We start from the raw sequence: 10864 nt of genomic DNA, 5'->3' as shown, positions 1-10864 counted from the left end.
AAATTGCACTCAAACTGCGTAAAGGGAAGGCATATGCCTAAATCCCTGAAAAAACACTGATACATGTAAAAGAAGGGAGGGTCGGAAGTACTCCCCATATAAACACGCTCACCGGGCTGACAGGGTTTAAGTCGGATAAGCTTATAAATGGAGGATTCACAGATCCTAAGCGATTTCCACATCGCATTAATCTCCGTGAACAATTTGAAGATGCTCTGAAACTCCCCCACGTCACCCCTGACCCAGTCGTAGCCAGGGATGATGGGGAAGGGTTCCTTAGGCTGGCTTCCCCCCTTTTTCCTTTCGGCAGTGGCCACCGCCTTGTCGCGCGCCTTGCCTTTACCCTTGACCGACGCGGAAGGAGCGGCGTCACTGTTACCAGCCATCAAGAAAACAAAAAGATTTGAGGAGAAGGAAAAGACAAAGAAATCGAAGTACCTGGTACTCCTTTGACAAACAAAGAACAATAACGAAGGATGGGAACCCGGTTGCCGGAAATGGCGATAGAGGAAAACAGAGACAAGAAGGGCGAAGATGAAGAATGGACAGAGGAAAGCAAAGAAAATCGGCGTGCACAAGAAGCCAGAGATGAAAGAGAGTGAAAAGAGTAAAGTGAAAGGGGAAGAGGCGCGAGAGAGAGAAAAAAGCTCCCTGAAATTCAAACGGCTATGACATGTGTCAGCAAGGGGACAAGACTGACGGCATATTAATGAGGCCCCATCATGATGAAACACTACCATCATTGCATAACCGGCATCCCCATTAACGCGCCACCCACGCGTTTCGGAATCCGGAGCGACAGTTGTGACACATGGCAGCACAGGAGAGAAGCGTACGCGAAGGGTGACGACCCCCTACCGAGCTCGGCATTAACTCTTTGACCCACGATCTTCGGAGCTCGGGGGGCTAGTATACTATCCATACCGCTATGCCAAGCTCAAGCTTGGCATCTCAGCGCGGCGTGACCTCGAACACGTGCTAGGCCACGTCAGCCTGACATCCAAATAGGTCATAAACTGATCTTAGGCCCAAGGCCCAGCGAACCCTAAATTCACACAAAAGTACGTGCATTACTTATACAAGACTCATACACCCACAAACACTAACTTGAGCATCGGAGTCTCTTTTGCAGGTACCACCCCCGCCTTGGAACAACAAACGTACCCAGTGAAGGAGGCTCACCGATCTTACCCAGCAGATCGACCCCTACAACCGATCTCCGGTAAGAACACTACAAGATGAAAGTAATTTAACAGTATGAAGAAATAGCTATTTTGTGTAAAGGGAAGTAGTTTCATACTTTCATGCTCCATTTCCGAGCAGTTTTACACCTATTCTCTAGCAGTCATTTTTCGTCACTTTTTTTTTTTAAAATTATCTGAATAAACTTAAAAAAAAATTTAATTAAAATAAAATAAAAATATTAAAAAATAAATAAATAAATAAATAAAATAAAGTGGTATCGCTATAGCCCATAGCGACATTGTGTCACTATGGCCCATAGCGCCTCTAGATAAAATATTATTTTAATAATAAAAATATATATTAATTATATTTTTTAAATGAGAATGTAATCTATAGCGACTTTGCAAAAATTGCTACAACCTATAGTGACTTTTACTGGCTAAATTTTAGTCATTCGTAATTACCAAAAAAAAAAATCCACATGTCACTGGTGTCGCTATGCCCCATAGCGACACCATAGTAAAATGTCTCAAAGGTGTAAATAGTTTCAAAACAGCCCTATTTACGTAAATAATTTTGAAAAGTACCCTAAATTGGTCAATCAGCCTATTATAGGGTGTGTGTCACTATATGACAATATTATTCTTGTAGTGTACGCACAAACTATTTATTTTAATAAATAGTTTTTAAAATTTTAGTTTTAGTATTTTTATTTTCTTTTAATTTAGAATGGCCAAAAAAATCTTAAAAAATTCGTTAAAGAATAATGCTTCCATAACCAGGGGAAAAGCTATTAAAATTGTCATGAGTAGTGAAAAAAAAGTACATAGTTATACGAATTTGAAAAGAGTTCCGTTATCTGCAAGTTCTGTAGACTGAGTGTTCGACACACCACTACACTTAACAGTAGCATGATTCAACTACCTCTACCTATATATACACCATTTACTATAACACTTTCCTATCTAATCTCAGTTATTGCAATATACTATCTTTATTAGTATTACATAATTTTATCAATCTAGATGTTGTGGCCCCAACTTACCATTTTTACTTTATTTTATTTTTCGCTCTTCTCATGCTAGGGAAATTTATATATATTCTTTATAGGACAGTTTATATGTATGATGTGGAGGAAAAAATATGGAAAATTAATGATGTGGAGTACAAAAGATGGAGTATGATTCCCCTCCCAAACATCATACATGCTTAATTCTATCTTTTCAACTTCTATATTCAAAGAGATAAGTGGTTAATATTATACTTTATTTTAATCTTAATTTTTATGAGAAAAAATTATTCTATCTAAAAATTTTAAGTAGTGAAAAGAATATTTATCATAATTTAAAACATTTAAAATATAATACAATATAAATTTTCAACTAGTTTATAATTGACTAACTCTTCATTTTTAATACTATTAAAATTCTTTTTCTATATATAAATTAAACAAGCATTTAACCATTATAATTATAATTAATATATTTTTCATAAAATACAATATTTTTAAACCATAAAAATAAAATGAGTAAATAAAAATACTTAATTTCCTATTAAAATATAAATAAAATAAATGATATAAAATTATAATTTTAAATATACTACCTGATAATAAACTTTTGAATAAAAAAGGAATGAAGATTAACAAAGGAGTTATATTTTTTTTTACATGAATAATAACTTTTTATTTTATTCAACATAATAATTCTCGATATAAAAATTGATAAGGGATTATGGGTGAACAAAAGTTACAGAACAATTTTTTATAATATTAAAATAGTATTTTAAACAATAATAATAATAATTGGAGGCAATATTTTTTTTTAAGTACATAAACAATACAAATGATATATGAATACTAAAATAAAAGAAGTTGAAAAGTTAGTGAAACTTATGCATCAATTTTTCAATAATTTCTCTTAATCATTTTGTCGTAACTTGATTCATTAGAGAAAGAATGCGAATTGGATTGTTTTTTAGTGAAACTTATGCATCAATTGAAGTCAAATTTTTAGAATTAGAATGGGAAAATGTGGCTAAGATGGAGCATAAGCCTGAAGACATGATAATAGTAAAGGATTTTACGAAATGAATGGATGAGAGTGCTTGATATATCATGTTTATATTCACAACATCATCCATGACGTTGGAGTGCTTTTGTCATGTTGCTGACATGGTCCTGTGAGATAACCAACTTTTAGTTTCCTAAGAGCATCTACAATGGAAGTTGCTTATAAGCAACTCCCAACCACTTTAAATGGGTCTCATTGTGCAACGTCACTCATAAGCAACTCATACTACATTTTTACAATTTTTGCTCCAATGGGAATTGCTTATAAGCACTCTTACTTTTTACAACTCATACTACACTTTTTTGACACTTCACACTACACTATGATAAACTTTTATAAAATTAATTATTATGAATAATATATAAATATGAATAATTAACAAATTAAAAATTATAATAATAAAAAAAATTTATTGATAAAAAGAAATACAAAAAATTGCAATAATAAAAAAAATTACATAATAAAGAGAAATTACATAAAACTAGTCTAATTTACATAAATTAAAATTACAATAAAACTAGTCTAATTTACATAAATTAAAATTACAATAATATTTAATCTCCTAATTTGCGCCTAATAAAATTACAAGCCAATTCATGATCTTTGAGCTGCTTTTCAGTCATTCCAGATGTGTCTTTCATGAGAATTTCATACATTGCATTAAAGTTAGCTGCTTCCTTCGCTTCAGCCAATTTCTTTACTGCAGCACTTCTTTCTAATATTGCTTTTGCCATATTATCCAACTCCTCTTTGTTGGAAGATGTTTCGCCAACCTTTCCTTTACTTTTTCTCTTCGCTGCTTTTTGACCTATTGGACGAGACATTGGTGTTGTTGGGTCATATTCTTCACAATCATTGACTGCATCTATGTTAGAAGACGTTGAGTATTGCCCAGATTTAGAAATCTTTGATCGTTTGGAAGAGCTCTCCATTGATTCAGATTTCCATTTTGGCTCATCTCTTAATAATAGCCATGCATGCTCAAAATTGAATTTTTCACCTACATCTTGCGAGTAAATTTTATACGCATTTGTCATGATGTCTTTTTCTGAGTTGCCACTTTTTTTTTTTATCACGAGCTTGTTTATAAGATCCGACAAATAATTGAACAGCTTTATTGATTCGAAACCAACGACTTTTTAACTGACCTGGATTTCTTACTGGAAATTGATTGCGATTGTTGTTGTAATTCTCCTTGATTCTAATCCAGAAACTATTTCCAGTTTGATCAACTCCAACAATTGGATCCTTCGAAATGTTGAGCCATGATTGAATAAGTAAATTATCCTCTTCAACAGAAAAACTAACACGTGATTTTTTTTGAGTAGATATTTCTTCTCCTTGTTGCCTTCCAACATCAAGTGTGATGTTCTCTAGCCCTACTTGAGACTCGGATACGGAACCATTTGGTGAATCTGTTTCGGAAAAATTTGAAGGCCTAAAAATTATATTGGGATTGGTTGGTATCGGTGGTGGATACATAAAAAAATGGAGATTTGGAAAATTATTATTGGTTGAATGTGGTGGTGGTGGTGGATACATAAAAAAATGGGGATTTGAAGAATTATCATTGGTTGAATGTGGTGGTGGTGGTGGGTATGTAAAAAATTGAGGATTTTGAGAATTTTCATCGGAAGGGGTTGGAGGTGGTGGTTGGTTTTGTAAAAAATTAAAATAACTTTGAAAATTAAATTGATTGGGATCCATGGTAGAATATAAAAATAAAAAAAAAAAGATACAAATGAACAAAAATAAAATAAATTTTTTTGTTGTGAACGAATAGTAAATGTTAATAGTAAAATTTTTAAAATAAATTCTAAACTTGAATAATGGACTACGCAATGTGGAAAACAGAATGCAAATGAACTACGCAATGCTGAAAACAGAGTGCAAATGAATTGAAAATTGAGTGCAAATGAATTCAAAATTGGACATCAATTTATACATAGAAGTCCAACGGCTCTTTAACGTCTCTCCAACGGGTTTCAACGTCTCTCCAACGTCTCTTTTTTCTTATTTACGATTATCAAAGTCTCTCCATTCATGATCTGCCCTCTCCCTTCACTCTCCCTTCACTCTTTCTTCACTCTCTCTTCTCCGACTGGCGCGCGGAGGGGTCACGGGCGACCACGGGTCACGGGCGACGGTGGTCGCACGCGAGGTGGAGGGGTTCTGGCGCTCGCGGGTCCCTCTTTCAAGGTCTTTCTTTTCTTTCTGTGATTCTCTCTTCTCTCTCGTGGCTGGTGGGCGACGACGCTGGTGCGACGACGGTGGCCACAGGGACGACGACACTGGTGCGGGGACAACGGCGAGAGGAGGGCTGGTCCTGGTGCGACGGAACTGGTGCGGGGACGACAACTTTGGTGCGACGACGGTGGCCAGGTGCTAGTGTGACAGTGCTGGTCCGGCGACGGTGGCCACGGGGACGACGACCAGAGGAGCTCCGCAGTGGCTGGTGCTGGTGCGACGGAACTGGTGCGGGGACGACAACTTTGGTGCGACGACGGGTGCTAGTGTGACGGTGCTGGTCCGGCGACGGTGGCCACGGGGACGACGACCAGAGGAGCTCCGCAGTGGCTGGTGCTGGTGCGAGTGAATCTCCGGCGGTGTTGCTAGCTCACGGGGAGGTCTTATGTGCGACGGTTCGTGGCTTTGGGCATGGAGATGTTGAAGCGGCCAGCTTGGACAGATGAACCAATAAGAACCCTCCATTTGGCATTTCACAATCCTAAGCACCGGAGCTTCAGGAAGGAACGGTTCTAAAAATTTTCAACTTTTTCTTGCCACGTAGGATCACTCCAATGACAAATGCTTATAAGCTCCGTTGCTTAATTTTAAGAAACAACACAAGCACCCTCCGCTGGAGGTGCTCTAATACATGGAATGGGTTTGCATTGCATGTGACAAGGAGGAAAATTGGGTTTGCATGGTTTGTAATTTGGAAAATATAATTGGACACCCAAGATACTATTAGTCTAGAATAATTGTGAGAGAGCGAAAAGTAAAGAGAGTGAGAAAATGTGTATAATAAGCGATGTGACTTGAAAAAGAAAAAAAAATGTTATGGTCGAAGGACATCCAAAAATTATTGTTTTTACTATTATCATTTGATTGTGTCTCATGTTGCTTAGACATATATGATGCAATGTAATTTTAACTTGAGCTTTCTTTCTTTTAATTATATTTTATTTATTGATAAGACGTAAATTTGAAATTTTATTTAAAATATTAAATTTAATTTATTGAGACTAACTACTTTTATAGTGTTTTACTATCATATGAAGAAAAAAAAATTTAGTCTCTTATTTCATAAATAAATTCTCATTTTCTTTCTACCTTCGTTATTTTCATTTTTCAATGAAATTTTGTAAATTTTAAATTTTATTAATTCTATTCGTTTGTCTTTCTTTTTTTAAGAAATAGGCAAAATAAACATGTTTAAACTTATTATAATTGTGAATAATTAACTCAGATGACGACTTTAACGAAAGATATAATAAAATATTAATGATCTGATCAAGTTTTATCTTTTTTAATAAATAATAATTAAACTTTAAATATTATCTTATTTTTCCAGTCTTGTTTTATTTTGTTAATAAACATCTTGTATATATCCACCTTTCAGCAACTGCAAATCCTTAAGTCAAACTTAAAATCATATAATTAACATCTTCGAAACGCATTTATATATGCACGTAGGTTTCAAATAAAAGAGCCTCTAATTGAATGCTAATTAACCCACGGGAAGATATAGTATACATGGAGTTATAGATCTTATATATATATATGGTATGATCATTCTACAATTTTTTTGTTAAAAAAAGAACAGACAAACACTCCATTAATCCCTAAACTTAGATACACGATCATTGATAAGTATAAATTAATCAGCAAGTTCATGGGTACACTTAATTAATTGGTAACGATAAATTCTTGAGTGGAATCCTGAACACATGAGCAGCAGCAACAGAAAAGGCGGAAGAAGAACTTGAGCAACCAAAAGACAAAGCGGCAGAAGAACACAAGACAGAGCAAAAGAGATAAGCCACCCCAAAAGAGTGCGTAGTAACGGGTGATTTGATTAATTGTTCCATCATTACCTGGGTTCAATACCAACCAAATACAAATAGCATATGCTCCTGCAGTGCAAATTACTGAGATGCACATAAATATTATGAGCAACCACGCGAGGCACTTGTTACGGAGGGGAATTCCACAAATGAGTGACAGGATTGTGGTGAGAGAGGCAGAGAAAGAAACGGTACATAACAGTATGAATATCTCGTATCCAAGTTTAAGGTCATGGTTAGCTGCAGAGGCAAACACCGATGTACCTGCAGCATGACACGTTTTATTACCAGTAGCACAATCTTGGTCGCTGTCTGCGTTTGATTGCCAAACACCCCCTGGAGGGTTTATGGCAATTTGGAAAGTCATGGTTGTTATAACTGTGGCTACCACCATAAGGGATCCTCGCTTCTCTTCCATCCAATTATGCCTTCTATTCTGCCGTGTGAACATGCTTAAGCTTGTTGGTAGTGCCCTTCTATCCATTCTTCAAATCTTGTTGGAAGTCAAGTACTAGTGATGCCAATAAATATGTGCGTGCTTCTGAAGCAAAGACAAGTCCATATACAAGTTTTTGTCAAGTTCATCCAACGCCTCCGAAACGAACGCTCATGGAAACCACCGGTATGTCATTCACCAGAAAAGTCAATTGAAAAAAAAATGATCCATTATTGATTATTATAATTAGTCGGCCCTATATATAATTATGATTGTCGTATATATAATGAACATCTTCGAAAAGCATTTATATATGCACGTAGGTTTCAAATAAAAGAGCCTCTAATTGAATGCTAATTAACCCACGGGAACTTGTTCGAAACCCATTTTTATTCCGATTCTCTTACAAATGGCACAACCAGCAAGCAAGAAACAACACATCACGTTGATCCACAAAGCAACTGCATAATTATATATTGTTTCAAAAGACAGGAAAAATAAAGTAATACGTTTGACAAAATCTGATTTTTCCAAAAAGGGGAAACTATAATATAACCTGAATATTACAAAGTGAAATTTTGTTTATGAGTAATTCCAAAACAAAAAACTAGAAAATGGAGGAGAAAAGTATAATACTACCTTATTATTGCTAATTGAAAATAATTTCCTTTAATGAGTTTTATCACTATTTATTTAGTAAAAAAGTATAATATAACATATATTTCCACCATACCGTTTCCTATAAAAATAAAGTTTTATCTCAATTCCGACTTTATGCTCTAGTCAAATTAAATCTCTTATTATCTTTAATTAATCTTATATTATTGCAATGTTATTATTTTACTTGTTTTTGTATGAATAATTTATTATCAATTTTAAATTTTTTTACTTTTTACTATTATTATTATTATATATATTTTGAAAAATAATTTTTCATCAACAATAAAAAATATTTCCCAAGAAAATAAGATAATGATGATATCCATTTCTGGAATGTTTTCAAAAATATTATTTTTGATATTTTTTAAAACAAATTGCCAGCCTTGCGTCAATTTCTCTCAATTAAATCATGATGATATTTTAATTATTTTTTTACGCACTGATAAAATTCGATATAATTTATATAAATGAATATTTTAATAATAAGGTAAATGATAGTAAGGTATATATATCAATTCTTTAGAAATATATACCTTACTATCATTTATTTTAAATGATAGTAATTGCCAGCCTTGCAAATTTTAAATTTTATTATTTTTATTCGTTTGTCTTTCTTTTTTCAAGAAACAACGGTAAAATAAACATGTTTAAACATATTATAATTTGAATAATTAACTTAGATGACGACTTTAATGAAAGATATAATAAGATATTAATGATGAGATCAAGTTTTATCTTTCTTAGTAAGTAATAGTTAGATTCTAAATATGATTTTATTTTTCTAATCCCATTTTATTTTGTTAATAAACATCTTGTATATGTCCATCTTTCAACAATTGCAAATCCTTAAGTCAAACTTCAAACCATATAATGATCAACTCGTCAGCTTCTTGGGAGAGCGAGTTGACACGAGAGACTATGTTGATTTACTTACTACCTTTGATGATGGAGAGAGGAGGAGGAGGACAATCAACATAAGCTACATATTAGTTAACACTAACACCTCCTACAATGCTTTGCTAGGGCAATCCTTTCTTAATGAGTTGGGTGTTATAGTTTCAACGTCACACCTAACAATGAAGTTCCCCTCCTTGACTAGAAGGATTGTGACCATTCATGCTGACCAGAAGATAGCATGAGAATGTTACATGACCAGTTTAAAAATAGCACCCCTAATTAGTCAAGTTGAGGCTAACAACCAACTTACCATAGTTGATGAACCCTTACCCTCGGCAAGTAAAAAGCAAGTAAACTTGGTGGAGCTAAACCCAAGAGTAAATGATGAAGCTCGGTTAAAACCAGTTGAGGAGAATGAGAAGTTTCAATTAGGTACAAAAGGACAATATATATACTAGCATAGGTACACAACTTGAATTGGAAGACAAAGGCTTTGTTGATCAATATTTTAAAGGAGAACATCAACCTATTTGCATGGTCAGCATCCAACATGTCGAGCATTGATCCATCCTTTCATTTCCATATTACCTATCAATCTATTGTGAAGCTCGACTAGTAGCTCGGAAGAAAAGGAAAATGAGTGAGGAAAGAAGTAGTTGTGAAGGTTGAGGTGTCTACACTATTAAAAGCTAGTTTTATATAGGAGGTACATTATACCACTTGGCTTGCCAATGTAGTTTTGATCAAGAAAAGTAATAGCAAGTGAAGGATGTGTGTTAACTACATCGACTTCAATAAGGTTTACCCTAAGGATACTTATCCCTTACCAAGCATCGACAAACTTGTGGATGCATACTCAAGATATAATTAGATCCTTATGTACCTTCCAGACAAGGTGAAGATTGCCTTCATAACCAAGGAGGCTAAATTTTACTATCATGTGATGTCATTCGGGCTTAAGAATGTTGGCACCACTTACTAGCGACTAATGGATAAAGTCTTGTAGAAGAAAATTGGAAAGAATTTGGTGGTATATGTTGATGATATGGTGGTCAAGTCAAATAGTATGGTCGAATACATGGACGATCTTGTCGATGTGCTCTTAGAGGTAAGAAAACATAATATATGCTTGGTGGCAAGTTTCTAGGCTTTATGTTACATGCAAGGGGTATTGAAGTCAACCTTGACAAGTGTCGAGCAATCATTGACATGAAGAGTCCGACCAATTTAAATTAAGTTCAATGACTAACTGACATGCTAGTTTCCTTTTCTTGTTTCTTGTTGTGCTTGGTTGATAAGGTGATGTTCGTGTTTAATTTTTTGAGAAAGAAAAAAGCATTTGACTGAACATCGGAGGGTGAGGTTTCTTTCCAAGGATTGAAGGAAAACCTATTGACAACCTCCAATCTTGGCAAAGCCTAGCTAAAAATTCCCTTTTCTATTCTACTTGTCTGCTTGAGATGAGTCAACCAATGTTGTCATTTCCCAAGAGAAAGAGGGGGATAGGTTCCCATATACTATATTAGTCAAGTATTGTAGGTCAT

At 34.5% G+C, this 10864-nt stretch overlaps 1 pseudogene; it reads right to left on the bottom strand.

Annotated features, from left to right (window-relative positions):
- Positions 1-3730: 3730 nt before the first annotated feature.
- LOC145958183 (glutathione S-transferase T2-like) lies at positions 3731-6289 on the bottom strand (annotated as a pseudogene).
- Between the last annotated feature and the right edge of the window lie 4575 nt (positions 6290-10864).

The sequence above is a fragment of the Cajanus cajan genome, chromosome 5 (genome assembly GCF_000230855.2).
Source record: "Cajanus cajan strain Asha chromosome 5, NIPB_CcT2T_4, whole genome shotgun sequence".
In the NCBI taxonomy this organism is placed as follows: domain Eukaryota; kingdom Viridiplantae; phylum Streptophyta; class Magnoliopsida; order Fabales; family Fabaceae; genus Cajanus; species Cajanus cajan.
The sequence above is the reverse complement of the archived record's forward strand: the minus strand, read 5'-3'. Positions and strand labels throughout refer to the sequence as shown.